The sequence below is a fragment of the Aquarana catesbeiana genome, linkage group LG05 (assembly GCF_042186555.1).
Source record: "Aquarana catesbeiana isolate 2022-GZ linkage group LG05, ASM4218655v1, whole genome shotgun sequence".
In the NCBI taxonomy this organism is placed as follows: domain Eukaryota; kingdom Metazoa; phylum Chordata; class Amphibia; order Anura; family Ranidae; genus Aquarana; species Aquarana catesbeiana.
Genome location: NC_133328.1, coordinates 587,936,342 through 587,958,098, shown reverse-complemented (window position 1 = coordinate 587,958,098; position 21,757 = coordinate 587,936,342). Strand labels below are relative to the sequence as shown.

Here is a 21,757-nt window from a genome sequence, read left to right as displayed (position 1 = left end):
GGTTGCTGAGCTGTCAGCAGGTACAGCAGTCCGGGGATTTGAAATCCCTGCTCTTCCTTCTGCAGTGCTTTGGGGATGGAACAGGTTGATTCTGATTGGTCAGCGCTCTTGCAGTGAATCAATCTGGCCCATCCTAGAAGCACTGCATGGAGAACAGGGAGAAGATGTAAGTAGCAAGGACCAGGGATGGTGGATAGGGTTTAAATGAAGGGGTGTTGAGACAAAGAGATGTCTCCTGAAAGCAATCAAGGGGTGGGTCAACCACGGTATAATTTGAACATGCTATTAGCTTTATTGATGAATTACAAAATCTAAATTGATCCAGCTGGGACGGCACAAAGACCTTCCAGGTGGAACACATTCCTCCAATGTATCAACTTCTAGAATAAAAAATACAAAATACACTGTAGTAATTAACAACGTTGTCAATTTAGAAAGATGCTAGACATCCAACCCCGCTACTCCATGAATGAAAATCCCACCTCCAGAGAAGGAGTGGTGTGTGGGGCTACTGTAATATGTCCTGCACTCTGTAGCAGTTTTCCTGAGTTTTTGAATGTTCTCAATAATATATTGTGTCCATGAAGGAGCTAATGAATAAACTTATGATCATGTAGACAGGAAAAGGATAAGCTTCCCTTAATAATGGCATTGGTGCCGCTGGTAGAGATATAAAAGAACAAGTCAACCATTCCAATAAAGTAAATTGCAGCAGTCTGTGGTTTTGATACACAAATGTATTGTTCAGGTCTCCGATATTTCAGCAGTAAAATAAACACACTAATGCAAAATTCGCTGATTTGAGTAGTGTGGAATGCCGCAGAGACCGTCACAGGCTGTATGAGACACAGAAAATACGTCACTGTCCACAAGCAAATGCACTAGTTGGCAATCAGGCACTGTAAGTGTACACAGGAGGAGGGAAGCTCTTAAGTAACGTGAGCCTGTGATGGGTTCTTACCCTTCCTGTGCCATGGCGTCCTGGCCAAAATGTATGATCACTCCATGTGTCAATGCTGATGGGCCGTGGAAGACGGCTGTGATAGCCGGAGTGTTACGGTATCCCTGGATCATGTGGAATGGCTGTTGATTTGTCCAGAAGGGTTTTGATAAGCACTTCCAGTTCAAGGTCCGGGAAGCAGAGCTACGGTGTCCTGTAAGTAAATGTCGAAGTAGACTTGTCCAGAAAACCAGTCCTTGGATGTTGAAAGTAAGGTATCACCTTACGGTCATGGATTAGGAATCATTGAGGAGCACGGGGATGAGCCTGCGTCGGCTACGTTGACGGGTTTCGTGCACTCAACCGTGTACTTCGTCTGGACGTTGTGCGTAGGTGATCATAGTCTTTATATAGGACGCCATATCCAATCACATTCCTCTACGCACATATACTATATACAACCATCTTGTGATGACACCTAGAACTACAGTTAGTAAAAGCAGACAGGTAAATTCAATGAGTTAGTAAAATAGATAGCACGATCAAACACGACATAGAAAACAAATCATATATGTCATGTTATTATCGTCGCTCCAAGCACTAACACTATATAAGATGGTAAAAAATGGTGGATAGGGTGGCCACCTCATCCCTTTAAACTCAAACACATATTAATTGCACAGGTTCTGTGGCTAATTTAATGCAGATAAGGGGCTAAGTGTATTTAATTACCATCTTAATCAACCACAGAACCTGAGTAAATAATTTGTGTTTGGGTTTAAAGGAATGAGGTGGAAACTCTAAAGGTGGAGAGGGTGTCCAATGCTAGTTCAACTTTTAATTTTTTCTGTAAAGGTGAGGTCACCCTTTAATATAATATTTAGATGTACATACAGTTATATTACATACGTAGATGTGCTAATATAAATGGATGCCAATGGGCATGAATTAGCTTGAATTAGCTGAAGGCCAGTGGGCAAAGTCTGGTCATTGATCTGCAAAGCCTAGAATAGAACACAAGCTGTGTTTTGCAGGGACAGAAAAGGCCACACATGTGGATTGAACTTTGAAGAGTTAACACTGTTCCCATGGCGGGGAATTTATCACATCTCTGGAATTAATTGATAGATAAGCCAGTGATGGCAGCTCCTTCCTAATCCTTCGGGAGATGGCCCAATCCCCGGTGACATGATGCAGAGCCTGTGCTGCTTGTCATGTTGTCTTAACATTCAGTATAGGTTTAAAGTTCACCGTTTTATTAGAATTGGGGCGGTAAGAATGGTGCTCCAGTTTATCTCCCTTAAATAAGCCACACTGCTCAACTTCTTGAAAAAAAAAATGTTTTATTTGTTTTACTTATGTGGACAAATAGGAAAAAAAAGACCACCTTAATTTGTTCATAAATATGTCATATTAATAAAATTAGCAGGTTTATCCAGAAAAATGGAGGAGACTTTTAAAGTAAGCAATATTTATGTTCTCCAAAGATAATCGGTACACATCCACTACCTAATGGCCTTGTAACATATTTTTCACATTGTTTCTTACTTTGCTTTCTGCTTCTTGTAACTCTCTATGTGAGTTCACTAACCTCTCTTTTTCCCCCTCACTTCCATTTGTTTTTTTGTTATTTGGGGCCATGTGTACTGCTCTATGCACACTACACATCCCAGAGTCCATGGTCCATCTTGGGAGTGAGCAAGAGCAGGTGGATACATACAGTGGGACCAGTGGCGGCCCATCCATAGAGGGCACATGGGCGCTGCCTCCCCTATCCATGCGTCCGGCCCCCTGATCTACATATCAGTGGTGCCAGACCATGGATTCCAATGCGGCAGGGTGTTTTTTTTAAGCACCTGATTAGAGCCAGAGGCTCTAATAGGCTTCAAAAAAGGGTGCCTCGAAGTGCAGAGCATTGTGCTTCGAGCCCACCCAGTTGTGTGACCATAGCAATTTCATTTTTGCTATTATCACACTAAAGTTCCTCCCCACCAATCAGAAGGCAGGTCTGGGAAACCTGTTTCCCTATAGGCCAAAGCGTCAGGTGATCCTTTTGGATGCCTAGCACTTTGGCGGAAGAGGAAACACACGGCGGAGGAAGCTGGAGGAGCGGACAGCAGAACCGCTGCGGCCGCACTCCAGGAGAGGAGGAGAGGACACCACAGCCTTGCCACACGAGCAGGTAAGTGCCGGACCACCACGCGCAGGGGGTGTGCTGTTTCAGTGCCATGCCACGCCGCCGGCGAGGAGATGTTGTTTGCCAACTCCCAAAAGAAGAACCCACCAGCCACCACTAAGTGGGACCAGGGAGAACCGATAGCCACTCTCTAACAGCAAGACCCATGACTCTGAAAATAGCACTACATACTCCGACACTTCGGGTTGGGTGGGGAGTATGTATTGCAGATGTATGTACAGTAAACTGATGGATATTAATATATATATATATATATATATATATACTGTACATAAAGCAATACGTGAACAGTAGAAATACTGTAAAGGAGACATTAAATTGGTGTAGAAACTAGAAAGCATCTCCTATTAAACTCTACACTTGGCCAATCCTAACTATGGAGTACTGCATAACCACGACAATCTAGCAGCCTATAATTCCCCTTCTTTAGCTGGCCAGTTCATTGCAGCCCAACTCTTGTAGCGCAGCACTCAGGCTAATGTCCCTTTAAAAACGAATACAGGCATTGCATATTTGCCTTTTGGCTAAGATCAAGTGTAGTATCTGTTCTTATCTGTTTTAATATCTGATACGTCCCCTATTGGGGACCATGTATTGAATGGATTTTTAGAACAGGGAGATGGACAAAGATTTTGATCTATGCACTTCATGCATCAAACTGGTATTGCAGTACCTCCAGGACTATTGCACCAAAAAAAAGATAAAAGAATTAAAAAAAAAAAAAGAAAAACTGATACAAGCACTGGCTCGCAGGGAACAGAGCCTGTCTCTGTGATGAATCGAGCGGAGGACGAGCCGCTCACAGTGCGGGGAGACATCGCAGGATCCTGGGGACAAGGTAAGTAAGCTTTTCCTGGATCCTGCGATGCGATCTCGAGTCTGGCTCGGGGGTTACCGCTTTTGGTTCTGAAATTCCACCTCAAGCCAGACTCAGGAATATCGCCAGGGAGGTTAAAAGCTATAGCAGGCGCGTGAGCCTGCTGCACGGCGGGGGGTGCCAATGCGCGTGGCTGGTGGCCGCAATGTCCGCCGGCCACCCACGATCGCTCCACAGAGAGCCAGAACGGGGATCTGTCAATGTAAACAAACAGATCCCCGTTCTGACAGGGGAGTAGAAAGAGATCATCTGTTCCTAGTGTTTAGGAACAGCAATCTCTCTCCTCCTCCAGTCAGACCCCTCCCCCCCACAGTTAGAAACACCTCCCAGGGAACACATTTAAACCCTTGATCGCCACTAGTGTTAATCCCTTCCCTGCCAGTGACATTTATACAGTAATTAGTGCATTTTTATAGCACTGATCGCTGTATAACTGTCAGTGGTCCCAAAAAGTGTCAAAAGTGTCCGATCTGATCACCGCCATTACTAGTAAAAAAAGTAACAATAATAAAAATGCCATAAATCTATCCCCTATTTTGTAACTTTTGCGCAAACCAATCAATATACACTTATTGCGATTTTTTATTTACCAAAAATATGTAGAAGAATACATTTTGGCCTACACTGATGAAGAAATGTGTTTTTTTACACATTTTTGGGGATATTTATTATAGTAAAAAGTAAAAAACATTGCTTTTTTTTTTCAAGATTGTTGGTCTTTATTTGTTTAAAGCACAAAAAATAAAAAACACAGAGTTTCAAATACCACCAAAAGAAAGCTCTATTGTGGGGAAAAAAAAGGATGTCAATTTTGTTTGGGTACAGCATCACAATTGTCAGTTAAATTGTCAGTTAAAGCGACGCAGTGACGTATCGCAAAAAAAAATGGCCTGGTCATTATCCTCCCTGGCGATATTCCCGAGTCTGGCTCAGGGTGAATTTTCAGTACCAAAAGCGGTAACCCCCGAGCCACACTCGGGATCGCAGGATCCAGGCACTACTTACCTTGTCCCCAGGATCCTGCGATGTCTCCCCGCTGTGTGTGCAGGGTGTGTCCTCCACACGATCTATCACAGTCCGTTCCCTGCGAGCGTCGCGACACACGGGGACGGAGCACGTCGCCAAATTCTAAATGTGAAAAACACACAATACATACAGTATACTGTAATCTTACAGATTACATTACTGTATATAATAATTTCACATCCCTTTTGTCCCTGGTGCTTTGTCCAGTGCCCTGCATGCAGTTTTATATTATATACACTGTTCTTTCTGCCTGGAAACTTGAGATTGTCCATAGCAACCAAAAAGCCTTTACGTCAAAAGTGGTTTTAGACCAGCTAGAAAACAGCGATAATAAATTAGAATCACTCGCAGAATTGAGCGATAGTGATTTGTGCGGAAATTCATCACCAAACACTGAAAGTGATGACAGCGACAATTCTGCAACTGAGAACATTTCAGTGTTTTTGATTTGATAACATTATTGAATACATTTTATTATTATATTATTATTTGTTATAATAATTTATAGTTATTTATTATATTATAATTTATGATTAAGTGTTTCAAACTTTATCATACCCGGGATGTCTACTAGACTCTTGTTTGGACAGATTTAAGTGTGTTATTACTAAGAATTACAGGCCTACAATATAAAACGCCAAATTTCCATGCAAAACAATTGTACCGCTTTGAGCGTCAAAAATCCGACATAATCCAAAAATCTTCTGGTCCTTAAGTGGTTGAACCAGAGTTTGGTGTCACTTTAATTTACACTCCTTTAATTTACTAAAGAAGTAGAGCATAGTCACCTTTCAAAGTGAGTTTAGCTTAGTGAAAAAAGGGGAGTGAAAATTCACTTTGTAAAGGATACACAACGTGCAAGCAATAGCAAAAATATCCCCCAATTTTATTAGTGGTGAAAGGATAGTATGTGAAGTTCCATTAGAGATATTTATCTTTTCTGTCCAGGTGACAACTGAAGGGAAAGGCTAACACCCCGGTCGGCTTTTTATTGCTATCTGTGTCCTTTTTGCAGACTTTCCCTCACTTTCTCTTTAGTGTAACCATTGCCATTGCAACCTTTCTCACCATGCCTCTTCTTCCACTAGCGATACCTAACCTCATAGCAGTAATTATAAACTTTTTTTTTCTCCTTGTACAGAACATCAAAGCTATTGTAGCATTAATGTACATTTTATATTTCAATAAAACTTACAATGCCCCACATATTTAAGCCAGTAAGCTATACTTATATGATTGTACTGTGACAATTAGATAACATTGTACAGATGCAGAAATCTCTGTGGTTTTGAAAGGGGTTCTCTTCTTGGTTCATTTTTTATAGCTTGGGTTTTAGTGGTGGCTTTGAGGTTGGCAGCTCCTTGTTTTGAGCAATTAACCACCACTGTGACATTGACAATGATGTATCTGTGGTTTGGGGCAAATGACATATAAAGCAATAGCATGGTATACAGCAGAAAATAGATACCATTATATTGTTACATTCTATATTTGTGACTCATTTTAAGATGTTGAAAGAAGAAATAATAACAGTGATCACAAGGAAAAGAATCATCATTGCTTTAGTTTGGCACCACCAAGTATTACCAGTTAACATGTTTTCCTACTTTTCATGCAATTGGAATAATGGTTACATTGGAGCAGGCCTTCACCCTCCACCATCCTCCTTCTTTAGCAACTTTTTTTTTTGTTTAATCGAAATACCTTCTTTAGGGTTCCCCTAACTCTCCTTTCTGGCTTTTCCCTCCTAGGTGAAAAATAATGTAGGCTCCTGCTGCCCGCAACCTTCTGGGATACTCATGTCATATATCTCAGGAAGCTTTGACAATCTAGAGAGAATCATCATCAGGAAGGTGACAGTTTCTTCCTGGTCCTTGTAACCGGTTCTATGATGACATAAGAGAGGAAGATGGTGGAGGGGAGGACCATTGGATTTACCGGGTGTCTGAATAGGTTTATTATGGCTACTATAGCAAAAAGTTAAGAGAAAATTTTTGAAAAACACATTGTTGGGACATTGGGAGTTCATCTTTAAGGATTGGACATCCTGATGAATGTTGTCTACCAGTGGCATCACTAGGGTTGGTGTCACCTGGTGCGGTAAAACACGGTGCCACCCCCCCTTAACCAAGTATAGTCCCCCCACAGTACAGACCCCCCTCTTCACTAAGAATAGACCCCCTCCTCCCTCAGTCCAGATCCCCTCTTCCACAAAGCACAGACTCCCTCCCACAGTACAGACCCCCCTCCCTCAGTATAGACCAGCCTCCCTCAGTCCAGACCCCACTCTCCACTAAGTATAGACCCCCTCCTCCCTCAGTCCAGATTCCCTCTTCCACAAAGCACAGACCCCCTCCCACAGTACAGACCCCCCTCCCACAGTACAGATCCCCCTCCCTCAGTATAGACCAGCCTCCCTCAGTCCAGACCCCACTCTCCACTAAGTATAGACCCCCCATCCCTCAATCCAGACCCCCTCCACTAGGTACAGACCCCCTCCCACAGTATAGACCAGCCTCCCTCAGTCCAGACCCCACTCTCCACTAAGTATAGACCCCCTCCTCCCTCAGTCCAGATCCCCTCTTCCACAAAGCACAGACCCCCTCCCACAGTACAGACCCCCCTCCCACAGTACAGACCCCCCTCCCTCAGTATAGACCAGCCTCCCTCAGTCCAGACCCCACTCTCCACTAAGTATAGACCCCCCATCCCTCAGTCCAGACCCCCTCCACTAGGTAAAGACCCCCTGCCTCAGTACAGACCCCCCTCCCTTAGTATAGACCTGCCTCCCTCAGTCCAGACCCCCTCTCCACTAAGTATAGACCCCCCCATCCCTCAGTCCAGACCCCCTCCACTAAGTTCAGACCCCCTCCCTCAGTACAGACCCCCCTCCCTCAGGATAGAACCGCCTCCTTCAGTCCAGACACAAAAAGGAGGCAATGAAAAGAGAACAGGTTACTATTTTTATGGAAGCACACGGTACAACAAACACATATCAGGAGCATAAAATATTGGGGTAATGCACACTTTAACCACTTGGCGCTTTAAGAGGTACAGGGGGCACGCTCACACCCGCCGCGTCACTGAGGAGCCGATGTGCTTACCGGCAGCCGCGATGTCCACTGGGCACCCGCGATCGCTCCTGACAGAAACAGAATGGGGATCTGTGTGTGTAAACACACAAATCCGCGTTCTGTCAGGGGAGTGTGGTGTGATGGTCCCAAAAAAAATGTCACTGGTCCCAAAAAAGTGTCAAAAGTGTTCGATCTGTCCGCCGTAATGTCGCAGTCCTGATAAGAATCGCAGATCGCCACCATTACCAGTACAAAAATAAAAATAAAAATCGCCATAAATCTATCCCCTATTTTGTAGACACTATAGCTTTTGTGCAAACAAATCAATATACCATCCTCTGGAACTCCCTGCCCCAGTATATCCGATCAGCTCCAAACCAGTCAACCTTTAGGAGATCCCAGAAAACTCACTTATTTAGGGAAGCCTATCCCATACCTACCTAACAACTGTCCCCGAGCCACCCCCCATCAAATCATTCCCCACATCTATTACCTTTTGTACCACCACCCCCGCCCTTTAGAATGTAAGCTCTATGAGCGAGGCCCTCCTGTCCCTTCTGTATTGAACTGTAATTGTGCTGTCCCTTCTCTACATTGTAAAGCGCCAAGTGTAAACTGTTGGCGCTATATAAATTGTGTATATTAATAATAAAAATAATAATAATATACACTTATTGCGATTTTTTTTTACCAAAAATATGTAGAAGAATACATATCGGCCTAAAGTGATGAAGAAATTTGTTTTTTTTTTATTATTTGAGGATATTTATTATAGCAAAAAGTAAAAAATATTGTGTTTTTTTCAAAATTGTCGCTCTTTTTTTGTTTATAGCGCAAAAAATAAAAACCGCAAAGGTGATCAAATACCACCAAAAGAAAGCTCTATTTGTGGGGAAAAAAAGGACGTCAATTTTGTTTGAGTACAGTGTCCCACGACTGCGCAATTGTCAGTTAAAGTGACGCAGTGCCGCATCGCAAAAAAATGGCCTTGTAACAAGGGGGCAAATTCTTCTGAGGTTGAAGTGGTTAATAAATAGGGTAATGGGCTTAATGGGGCAAGTGTGATTTACTAAAGGAGTGGAGAATGTTCTCTTAGCTATAAAAAGTAAAGCTATGATCACATTCATTTCCCAGTCACGTGCCGGAAAATGTAAAAGAGGATTTTTCCTTGAACCCGATTGGATGATTGCAGTGAACATTCTCCTTTCCATTAGTAAATTCCCCTAGTGCAGAATCCAATTTGAAAATCCAATGCCAGTGGTTTAGCTTTGCAATCACTGAAACCATCTACTGTTTCAATTACACATAATAGTGCACATTCAATATAAATGGAATGTTAGAATGCATAACATGTTTTACAAAAAAAAAAAACCACCTTGGAGAAGAATCATCATAATACTATTCATTTGTTCATATTGAATCAGTTTCTTAAAGCCACATTTTTACCTTTCTGTATACGGGATATTTTACTATGAATGTCATAACAGATTAACGCATGGCGCTTGTCATTTCAAACAAAAAGAAAACATCCGACTCTACTCCCTACCGATGATTCACAAGGCCTAAGAATCCCAGAATTCTCCTAGGAGTCTTTAATATCCTCCTGCTAACTCTCCCGTCCATGTAATCCCTCAATATGCAACAGAAGCCCTCCAAAAAAAAAAATCCATCCTTCTTTAAAGGTTTGCCTTGAAGTACTGTGCACACAATTTTCTTCATTAGTGAGGTTGAATGATATGAACCCTGACTGATTGTATCCCTATAAAAACAGAATTATCTCAGTGAAGGGACTCTATGGGATTTGGAGCTATGGGTAAATCCATGGATATCAAGGGGAAATCTCCTTTTCTGGAGGGTCTCTGGCACGGTGGTGGGACCGTGTTCATGGACTTGATTAAGCTCAGCCTGTGTGGTTTTTGTGGGTTGGAAGTCGGAGGTGTTAAATAATGGACTCGTGGTTAAAGCTCTTTTAAAATTCAAATTCAACAGAAGAAAAAAAAAAATAAAACATTCATTTTCCACACTGGCGTCCCTTTTTTTTTTTTTTTTTTTTTGCTCTCTTTTGCTTCCGTTGGCTTTTATGGACACAATTTTTGTTTTGTTTCACAGTTAATTTAAAAAATACCACAGACACGATACAGGGAACACATATATATGGAGCAGATTATTGCAACCCTTGCGTCCAAATTTGTGAAACCCCCACAATGTGTTTGTTATGTGTTCCCATTTACACAGCATGCCTAAAAAATAATTTAAAATATAATCCTTTCTGGTTGTTTCTTTGGAGCATTTTGTGTTGTTCTTGAATAGCTTGCATCGTTCAGTTCGAGATTGGTTTAAAAGTACATTACTATACAATGTACCACCCAAGCTGTGCTATTTTTATAAAGGACAGACAGTGTACATACTGAGTTTAAAACTGATAATGAAATTCTGCCAGCACAGTATGGACAAGGTTATTTATGGCAAACATAACTCCCACGCCTGCTCCTTAAAGTCTTACTAAACCCACAACAGTAAAATCAGTCTGTATACAGGCATACCCCACTTTTATGTACACAATGGGGTTTATTTACTAAAGCTGGAAAGTGCAAAATCAGGCTCACTTTTGCAGAGAAACCAATGGGCTTCCAGGTTTTATTACAAAAGCTTAATTGAACAATCTGGGGTTAGAAGCTCATTGGTTTCTATGCAGAAGTGAGCCTGATTTTGCACTTTCCAGCTTTAGTAAATAAACCCCATTGTGTACTTAAAAGTGGGGTATGCCTCTATGCAGTAAAGCATGCTTGTTATACTCGCCGTGGAACCAAAGGGTTTAATCTTCTGCATTGTGTAAAAAGGCTGTTTGACCCTGTCTTCTCTGATCCTCCCCTTCCTCCACTGTCCCCAATCTATCTCCTGATACAACAGAGCCTTGGGGGAACTCTGCACATGCTCAGTTTGGTGTGCATTACTAAAGAGTTTTTTTTTTTTGTTGGGGGGGGGGGGGGGGTGCATGTGATCAGCACAGGGCCAATCAGTACTGTCCAGTTAGGACAGTTAGAGGAGAATGGAAACTCCTCCTACAAGCTTTAACCAGACACTGATAGAAGTCACAAGACTGCTATATACTGCTGATGAGAAAAAGGTATTTAGCAGTTTATATTTACTAAAATAATTTCATTTCTATGTTCTGTGTACTGTGGGAGACCAGATATAGTGAATGCAGGGTCCTGAGTTTGGTAAAACTTTAACCTCCCTGGCAGTATGATTATTTTGGATTTTAGGTGCTGAAAGCGGTATAATTATTTTGCATGGAAATTTGGCGTTTTATATTGTAGGTCTGTAATTCTTAAATAACACACTTAGATCTGTCCACCAAGAGACTAGTAGATATCCCGGATATGATGAAGTTTGAAACACAAAAACATAAATTATAATATAATAAATAAATATAAATAATTTAAAAAAAAAAATAATAATAATAATAATAAAATAAATGTCCCCACAATTCACTATCGCTCAATTCTGCAAGTGTTCTAATTTACTATCTTGTTTTCTAGTTGGTCTAAAGCCACTTTTGACATAAAGGGACACTTTTTGGTTGCTATGGACAATCTCCAGTTTCCAGGCAGAAAGAACAGTATATATAATATAAAACTGCATGCAGGGCATTGGACAAAGCACTGGGGACAAAAGGGATGTGAAATAATTTCATACAGTAATGTGATCTGTAAGATTACAGTACTGTATGTGTTATGATTTTAACAGTTTTTTTAATTTGCCGCCAGGCTCCGCCCCCGTGTGTCGCAACGCTCGCAGGGAACGGAGCCTGGCAAGGAGAGGCTTCGGAGGAGGACAGAGCCCGCAGACACTGCGGGGGACATCGCAGGATCCCAGGGACAAGGTCAGTACAGTGCACCAGGATCCTGCAATTTAATCCCGAGGGGTTACCGCTAATGGTGCTGAAATTTAACCCCGAGCCACACTCGGGAATACCGTCAGGGAGGTTAACCACTTGCCGACCGCTGCACGCCGATATACATTGGCACAATGGCAGCGGTTTCCGCCATTATGTCGCAGTTACGATAAAAATCGCAGATTGCCGCCATTACTAATAAAAAAAAAATAATAATAATAAAAATGCCATAAATCTATCCCCTATTTTGTAGACGCTATAACTTTTGCGCAAACTAATCAATATACGCTTATTGCGGGTTTTTTTACCAAAAATATGTAGAAGAATACGTATCGGCCTAAACTGAGGGAAAAAATTAGTTTTTTTTATATATTTTTGGGGAATATTTATTATAGCAAAAAAGTAAAAAATATGGCTTTTTTTTTTTAATTGTCGCTCTTTTTTTGTTTATAGCGCAAAAAATAAAAAAACACAGAGGTGATCAAATACCGCCAAAAGAAAGCTCTATTTGTGGGGAAAAAAAGGACGTCAATTTTGTTTGGGTGTAACGTCGCACGACTGCGCAATTGTCAAACAAATCGGCACAGTGCCGAATCGCAAAAAGTGCTCTGGTCAGGAAGGGGGTAAAATCTTCCGGGGCTGAAGTGGTTAAAATTACACAAAAGGGGAAAGCTAAGATTCTTTTATAGGTTTATTTCAGTAAATAAAACGGTAAGCAGCAATTTTTAAAATATGTTTGTAATGCGAATGTGTAAGAAATATAAAGTAGGTATTATCCCCATTTGGCTGCTAACGTGGAAATACACTTTCAGTTAAAAATACTTACAGAAAAGCTTCTTAACGTAATAAAATATGTGTGTTATATAAACTTTTGTAAATGCTGGCTGCACGAGTTACGTTTTTTTTTTTTTTTTTAGATGCAATCATTTTAATCACAAGATTACCAGTTCAAGTGCTAACACATTTGACATGAGTATATTGCCCTGGTAAGAATAGATGGATGTAAAGTTTACATTATCCCATGAGTAAATCGATCACCTGCCACTGGCACGAGCCTGCAGATAGATTTCCTATTATAGATTCTGGAAGTCACTCCGCCCATTTTAGTTGTGTTTGTCCATGTCATGGCAGTATTGGAGGGGTTATAGAATCTTTGAAGGCCCCTTCCTTGGTAAACTATGAAAGGGGTTGGAGAGCTGTCTCAGGTATGGCATCCATTCTTCAGAGGGTGAGTTTGCAGTAACCTGGTATATTTGGTACTACAGCTTGTATCTTTAATTCAAGTAGAATTATACCCTATGCAAAATCGTCTTGCCTATATACGGCCAGTGTATTTAACCACTTCAATACTGGGCATTTTCACCCCCTTCCTGCCCAGGCCAATTTTCAGTTTTCAGCGCTGTCGCATTTTGAATGACAATTGCGCAATCATGCAACACTGTGCCCAAATGAATTTTTATAATTTTTTTTCCCCCCACAAATAGAGTTTTCTTTTGGTGTTTTTTGATCACCTCTGCGGTATTTATTTTTGCGCTATAAAAAAAAAAGAAGAGTGACAAGTTTGTAAAGAAAAAAAATATATATATTTTACTTTTTGCAATAATAAATGAGCAAAATGGGTACATTTCTCCACCTGTGGTGGGAATGCCCCAAGATCAAAGCATTTTGGGTAACAATTGCACCATGATTTGAAAAACTGACCCCTAGACCTATGGAGTTTACACCACTAAGCTTCCTATTCCATGGAACGCCGGGCTCCATTAAAGCCTACAGGAAGAGTATTACACCACACTTATTGAATGCAGCTAAATTAAAAATCCCCAGATTTTGGAAAAACAGATTGTCTGCCCAACACTAGAGGACTGGAAAAAGGAGGTTAACCGAATAAGGTGGAGTAGTGAGGGACCAAAAAGGGGAATTTGAGAAGATATGGGCAGGCTGGATACAGTGTGCATCTGAGATGGGCTAGGAGAAGAGACAGGGAATGGGAAGGTAGGGTGGGTAGTGGATCCATAAGGTCCCTAGTATAGCTGCTTATGGTCTTAGCCATAGAGGAATAAAGAGTCGAATTATGAACCTTGACCAGGATTGATTTATGGTTTTTTTTTCTCTCTTTTTCACTTCCTCTCCCCGCAAATTTTTTCCTGCCTAGATAGTGTGGCGTGAGATGCCTGCCCCTAACGAGGAGTGAGAGAGAGAGAGAGAGAGAGTCAAGTCATGTGGTGGGTGGAGGGTTTGGCACTCAAAATGGAGGGAGGAGTGGGTCAAGAAGTTTGTTCATATGCAATAAGGTTGATAATATGTTTGTCACATGGTATGATTATTTTTAACACTATGGCCATTAGAGACCTCTTATATTATATGAGGTTTTGGTAAACACATGGAAGTAGGAGAGGGGATCATTCCTTTTTTTTTTTTTTGGAGTGTCACTTAGAGTTGGGGAATTAGGCCACAAAGGCAGTTATACACAATTATGGATAATCAATATTTAATCACATGGCACAATCCCAATTTTTTCTTTTTTTTTGTCACTAAAATGAACCATGGCCAACAGTGACCTCTTTGTGGGGGTGGTCCTTTTTTTTTTTTTTTTTTTTTTTCTTTTGACATAGGAGGGTATAGTAGGAAAATACATGACTTAAAGTAGAAGGAATGGAGTGGGAAGGGATAGAGCAGACCTACCCCAGGGGTGGAGGAAGGAGGGGGGGGGATTAATAACCTTTTTTGGGTTTTTTTTTCTCTTTTTTTGGAGGGGGGGATAGTATAACTGGTAAACTTTTGACAAGATAGCTTTGATTGTTTTTTGCTTTTTGCATGAAGGGAGTAAAACCTTCTGAAGATCAAGTGGTTAATGTACTTTGAGGCCTCATGCCTCATGCACACTGGACGTTAAAATAATGTTATTTTATTTCAGGTACTTATATAGCGCCATCAATTTACGCAGCGCTTTACATATACATTAACATCGGTCTCTACACCCTTAAAGAGCTTACAATCTAAGGTCCCTAACTCACATTCATATACTAGGGACAATTTAGACAGGATCCAATTAACCTACCAGCATGTCTTTGGAGTGTGGGAGGAACCTGGAGTACCCGGACTTACAACGTGACTTAAAGCCACCTTTTTTTATATACACCTGTAAGGTAAAAGGCATAATGAGCTAGTATGCACCGCATACTAGCTCATTATAAAATACTTACCTTAGAACGAGGCATCGGTATTTTACCTGGTCCACGCCGAGGTAGATGACATGTTACCTCGGCGTGTCTTCCGGGTATCGCGGCTCCCTAGGGGGTTTCCCCTGTGCGCTGCTGCAGTAAGCAACTTATTGCAAGGGGAATATCTCCTGAACCGTACAGGTTTAGGAGATTTATTTTTTTTACCTACAGGTAAGCCTTATTATACTGTAGGCTTATCTGTAGGTAAAAGTTAAAAATTTGACTATACAACCGCTTTAAAGTTGCCTCCAGGACAGGCGACTTTGGCTGTGGCCAATCACAGAATAATCAGCTCTCTGGGAGGGAGGGGTTTGCCTGGGTAATCTATTTTCTTTTCCTGTAAAGTCGCTTCAATATAGATGGGAGATCCGACTTGGGGGCGACTTCCATTGAAATCTATGGGTACAAGTCGCCTTGATGTAGTACAGGAACCTTTTCTGAAGTCGGAGCGACTTCAGTAGTGTACATTAAGACGGCTCTCATTGACTATAATGTAATTCCTAATGTCAAGCGACTTGGGGCGACTTGAGGTCTGACAAGTCGGATCCCAGGTCGCTGTAGTGTGAACCGGCACTTATAATGGATGAAAATAAAAAAACAAACCATTAAAGCCGGCAGGTCTAGCAGTAAAGGTATAAAAGATATTTCATGCTAGCAGCAATAGTTGAGGTCTCAGTATGTGAATCTATGAATCTGGCAGCTGAATTTATTTATTTATTTATTTATTTTTTGGACATTCCCACCTAAACTGGCTTGCACACATCTATAGTAAAAAAGAAAGTAAAAAAAAAAAAGCATTAAGTAAGAAGAGAAAAAGAGTGCAGTAACCCCGAGTAATTAATCATGATCTCACCTGACAATAGCACATGAAATACTATTGGTCGTTATGGGTTAATGCACTTTGCACCTCGGCTTTGCTCATTTCTTGGCCTTACTGAATGAGCCCGTATGTATGTATGTATGGGACGGGTTCCTTTTAGCTCTGTCATTGAATACATATGTGAGCCATAAGGATTTTAAGCAGATGGTCCATTTCACCCTCTCTACATAATCCTTCGCTTTACTCCCGAAATACTTACAATTCCTGCCTCCCATCCACCTGTAATTCTTTTTCCCTTACAAGAATTGTTGTGAGCTTCTGTAATATTAGAGATATAATACTGATAATATGGGTAGAATTATCTTGCACAGCTAATATAAGGAACCTATCCTTGCTAAGCCTCTCGGTATGCAGTTCAAAACTCAACTCCAGGCAAGCAGCGAAAATACCGTAGATGGAGTACATATATTGGAACCTGTCAAAGAAGTTCCACCGCTGTCCATCCAGTCCTGAAATTTACAAAGCTCTGTCACATTGCACAGTCCTGTCCAGCAGGGGAGGGGACTTGATCTTTACTCACTCCTATCATTATATTCTATGCACTTTAACACCCTAATTGGCACCTTGTGCTACTTCTCCTTCACTCAGTTTGAGCTCTGCTGTAGAGGAGCTGGAAGAGGCTGACACCAAGTTGTATTTAAGTACTCACACTTATTTTAAAAATATATTTAACCGCTTCAGCCCCGGAAGATTTTACCCCCTTCCTTTTTGTGATTCGGCACTGCGTCGCTTTAACTGACAATTGCGTGGTCGTGCGACGCTGCACCCAAACAAAATTTGCGTCCTTTTTTCCCCACAAATAGAGCTTTCTTTTGGTGGTATTTGGTCACCTCTGCAATTTAAATTTTTTGCGCTATAAACAAAAAAAGAGCGACAATTTTGAAAAAAAAGCAATATTTTTTACTTTTTGCTATAATAAATATCCCCCAAAAATATATAAAAAAACACATTTTTACCTCAGTTTAGGTCGATATATATTCTTCTACATATTTTTAGTAAAAAAAATTGCGAAAAGCGTATATTGATTGCTTTGTGCAAAAGTTATAGTGTCTACAAAATAGGGGATAGATTTATGGCATTTTTATTATTATTATTTTTTTTTAATAGTAATGGCTGTGATCTGCGATTTTTATCATGACTGCAACATTATGGTGGACACATTTTGACATTTTTACACTGTTTTGGGACCAATGTCATTTACACAGCGATCAGTGCTATAAAAATGCACTGATTACTGTATAAATGACGCTGGCAGGGAAGGGGTTAAACACTAGGGCGCGATCAAAGGGTTAAGTGTGTCCTAGGGAGTGATTCTAACTGTGGGGGGGGCGGGCTACAACTCACATGACAGCGATCACTGCTCCCAATGACACGATCGCCGGGAGACCGGCGGACATCGAGTCCGCAGGTCCCGTGGGCACGGTCACGCTGTACGCGATGCACCTGCTAACTCCGCCAATTAAAGGGGATGTACTGGTACGCCCATTTGCCCACCGCTGCCATTGTGCCAACGTATATTGGCGTGCAGTGGTTGGCAAGTGGTTAAAGGTGTATAAACTGCTTACCGACCAGCCGCCACAGTTATACTGTGGCAGGTTGGCTCAGTTGCGTGAATCGCCATGGTTGTACATTGGCTTGTACATGGCAATCTGTGGTAGCACACGCCGCCAGGGGGGAGCCAATCAGCAGGTTCGGTGGACTCGATGGCCGCTGGCAATTGTTCCTCGCAGTGACAGGATAGGGATCTGCCCTAGTAAACAAGGCAGATCTCCGTTCTGACAGGGGATCACACAAAGATTCAGTCTTTCTGCTATGCATGATGACAGATCTGTGTGTTTTCTCAGGCAGCCCATTAGAAACACACTGAGGGAAACCGTTAACCCCTTGATCACTCCTGATGTTAACCCCTTCCCTGCCAGTGTCATTAGTACAATAACAGTGCATATTTTTAGCACTGATCACTGTAATAATGTCACTGGTTCCCAAAAAAGTTACAAAAATGTCAGCTAGGTGTCCGATCTGTCCTCTGCAATGTCGCAGTCCCGCTAAAATTCACTGATCACCACCATTACTAGTAAAATAAATAAATAAATAAAAATGCCATAAATCTTTCCCTTATTTTGTAGACGCTATAACTTTTGTCCAAACCAATCAATAAACGCTTTTTCTGATTTTTTTTTTTACCAAAAATATGTAGCAGAATACAAATTGGCCTAAATTGATGAAAAAATTTGATTTTTTTTTTTTTTAATTTATTGGGTGTGTTTTATAGCAGAAAATAAAAAATATTGTGTTTTTTTCAAAAGTGTCAGCCTTTTTTTTTTGTTTATAGTGCAAAAAAATAAAAACAGCAGAGGTGATCAAATACAACCAAAAGAAAGCTCTATTTTTGCGATAAAAAGGACATCAATTTTATCTGGGTACAGTGTCGCAGGACCGCGCAATTGTCAGCTAAAGTAATGCAGTGCGGTGTCGCAAAAAACGGCCTGGTCATTAAGAGGGCAAATCCTTACGGGGATGAGGTGGTTAGTGGACAAAGAGCATTCATTTGTGTCTTTTATAGCTGACTGGAGTTCAGCTTTAGGCTTGATTCCCACCTATGCATTATTACTACTTTTTGCATTTTGCTGATTTGCACTACAGAACGTGTTCCATAGGAAACCATGTTGAATGGACTGTAGTGCAAATCTGCAAAATGCAAAAAGCACTAAAAATGCATAGGTGTAAATCAGGCCTTACATCATCATGCATTATGTAATTTAGTCTGGGTGTGTCCATATTAAAGCCGTTCTTTGCCCTGTATTAAAGAAGTAGAAGTGAGCGGCTACAAATACTGTGCTGACTTTTAATAAAAGGACACTCAGCTGTCCAGGAGTCCAGTGCCATGCTCACCTAAACTGGTTCTTCTTCGGGTCCCTGGTGGCGACATGTTTACTGTGGGCAGCCGGCTGTGATTCCTTGCAGTTTCACAGCCGCTTGCCTACTGCACGTATGCAATGTGTCCCAGAAGGTTGCGTGGGAGGGGAGGGGGGGGGGACTTTGGTGGTTTGCCGTATCAATCTGACAGGAAGTGGGAGCGGTTACCTGTCCAAACCAGGTACCCGCTCCCCCCGCCCCCCCCCCCCCAAAAAAAAGTACCAAAAACAGAGGAGGTGGAGGAAGGAGGATATAAAGCAGAACCTCCCCTTTATGGTGAAGTTCAGCTTTAAATACCCATATGTAGGGTCCTAACAAAAACAGGTTCTGTTAGTCAATTCATACAACTTTCACCTAAGATTCCCAGGTTTCACTTAAAATTCCATTAGAAAAATATAAAATAGAAAAATGCATGAATATAAAAAATAATATAAATAAGAATGATGAACAGACCCACAGTATTATGAGTTTAAAAATTTAACAACTTGTTTACAGCTTTATACAAAAATCTTGTGTATTAAGTTTAATTTATATTTAGGTCATTTTATTGTGTTCAAATCTGAAGTTTCACTAAAATAATACCTGGAAATCCTGCCATGAAGGTCATTGTTCGGGTACTTGGGGTGGCAACGCTCTTCCTTACATCGTTTTAGCTTACCAAAAACAGCAGAGATTGTCTATGTGGTTTATAATAAGGATAATGTGTTTCTCCTCAAGGGCCTTGTTGACTCCTCTCCAAAGGATGAGTTGACCAGGGCACAGCTAGGATGTACATTGGTTTTTGTTCTTGTTATTGGTTCTTCCTGGGACTTGAAATGGCTCCCTGTCCCCTCTTCCCTTACCCTATCCCTCTATACTACATTCCCCATGGCTGGTCCTAAAATTCAAGGTGTGCTTTTAATATTGCTTTGAAAGTTTGATATTGATGAAAGCCCTTTCACTTGAATTGCATGCCTTTAGAAGTATTGTAGAACAGATGGATCTAAAGTCATATGTTGGGAATGTCTTATTCTTTTTGGAAAAGTGAAAATAAAGATTTTACAAAAAAAAAAAAAAAAAGCTTGAAAGCTTAAAACAAAATAAATACTAATAAAAAAGTGACAATAAAGTTTGAGAAATGATTTGAGAAATTCTGAGGCTTCTCTACAGTCACATAAAAAAGGAAGTAAGTCCAACATGATAAGGATCCAAAGCACACAAGCAAATAAACTAAAATGTCTCCAGATGAAGAAATGAAGGGTTTTAGAATGGCTTAGTCGAAGTCCTGATTTGAATCCTATTGAAATGTGTGCGTTCATGCAAGGAAACTCATAAACATCTTATAACTGAAGAAATCTTGTATGGAGGAGTGGACAGATATTTCAGTCGATTTCAGAAACTGGTGGGGACAATATTAGCTTCTGAGGCCAAAGATGTATTTACTTTTTTCTACATTATGCTTCTACATCTATTGTTATTTTTGTGGAATAAATTGCTTTTAAATTCAGGTTAGCACAGTGGCTAAGATGTTAGCACTTTTGCCTAGGAGCACTGGGGTCACTGGTTTGAATCCCAACCACGGCACTACCTGCCTGAAGTTTGCATGTTCTCCCTGTGATTGCGTGGGTTTCCTCCCACACTCCAAAGACACGATGGTAGGTTAATTGGCATCTGACTAAATTGTCCCTAATATGTGTATGTATGAATGTGAGTTAGGGATCTTAGATTGTAAGCTCCTTGAGTGCAGGGACTGATGCGAATGTACAATATACACTATACTACCAAAAGTATTGGGACACCTGACTTTAAATGCACATGAACTTTAGTGGCATCCCAGTCAAGTTCCTCCACCCCAAACTCGCCCATCCATGTCTTTATGGACCTTGCTTTGTGCACTGGTCCAAATCATTTGGTGGAGGGGGGATTATGGTGTGAGGTTGCTTTTCTGGGGTTAAATTTGGCCCCTTAGTTCCAGTGAAGAGAACTCTTAAGGCATCTGCATACAAAGACATTTTGGACAATTTCATGCTACCAACTTTGTGGGAACAGTTTGGGGATGGCCCCTTCCTGTTCCAACATGACTGAACACCAGTGCACAAAGCAAAGTCCATAAAGACATGGATGAGCGAGTTTGGGGTGGAGGAACTTGACTGGCCTGTACAAAATCCTGACCTCAACCCGATAGAACACCTTTGGGATGAATAAGAGCAGAGACTGCGAGCCAGGCCTTCTCATCCAACATCAGTGCCTGGTCTCACAAATGCGCTCCTGGAAGAATGGTCAAACATTCCCATAGACACACTCCTAAACCTTGTGGACATCCTTCCCAGAAGAGTTGAAGCTGTTATAGCTGCAAAGGGTGGGCCAACTCAATATTTAACCCTACGGACCAAGACTGCGATGCCTTTAAAGTTCATGTGCGTGTAAAGGTAGGCGTCCCAATACTTTTGTTAATATAGTGTATATGTGTAAAGTGCTGTGTAAATTGATGGCGCTATATAAGTACTTGAAATAAATAAATAAGTATATCACCTTTACATGTAGGAACGGTTTGAATGAAGATCTAATGTTTGACTCTTCAATGATATTGAAAGAGTCAACAAATTCCATGGGGTGTACTTACTTTTTTGCTGTTTGGCATATTGTAAGCAGGCTGTTTTGTAAAATTGCTACAGCAAAAATAACTAACCTTTTACAATTTCTGCCTGGGATATGTAAACTTATGACCACGATTGTCCCATTAGCAGGT

At 41.1% G+C, this 21,757-nt stretch overlaps 1 protein-coding gene and 1 non-coding gene across 2 annotated transcripts in view; both read left to right on the top strand.

The window, feature by feature from the left end:
• Positions 1 to 21,757, top strand: part of ANGPT1 (angiopoietin 1) — a 463,014-nt gene that overhangs the window by 113,082 nt on the left and 328,175 nt on the right. The gene's annotated exons all lie outside the window — the stretch shown is intronic.
• Positions 3,642 to 3,832, top strand: LOC141146398 (U2 spliceosomal RNA). The gene has a single exon (XR_012244887.1). It is a non-coding gene; the product is annotated as a U2 spliceosomal RNA (small nuclear RNA).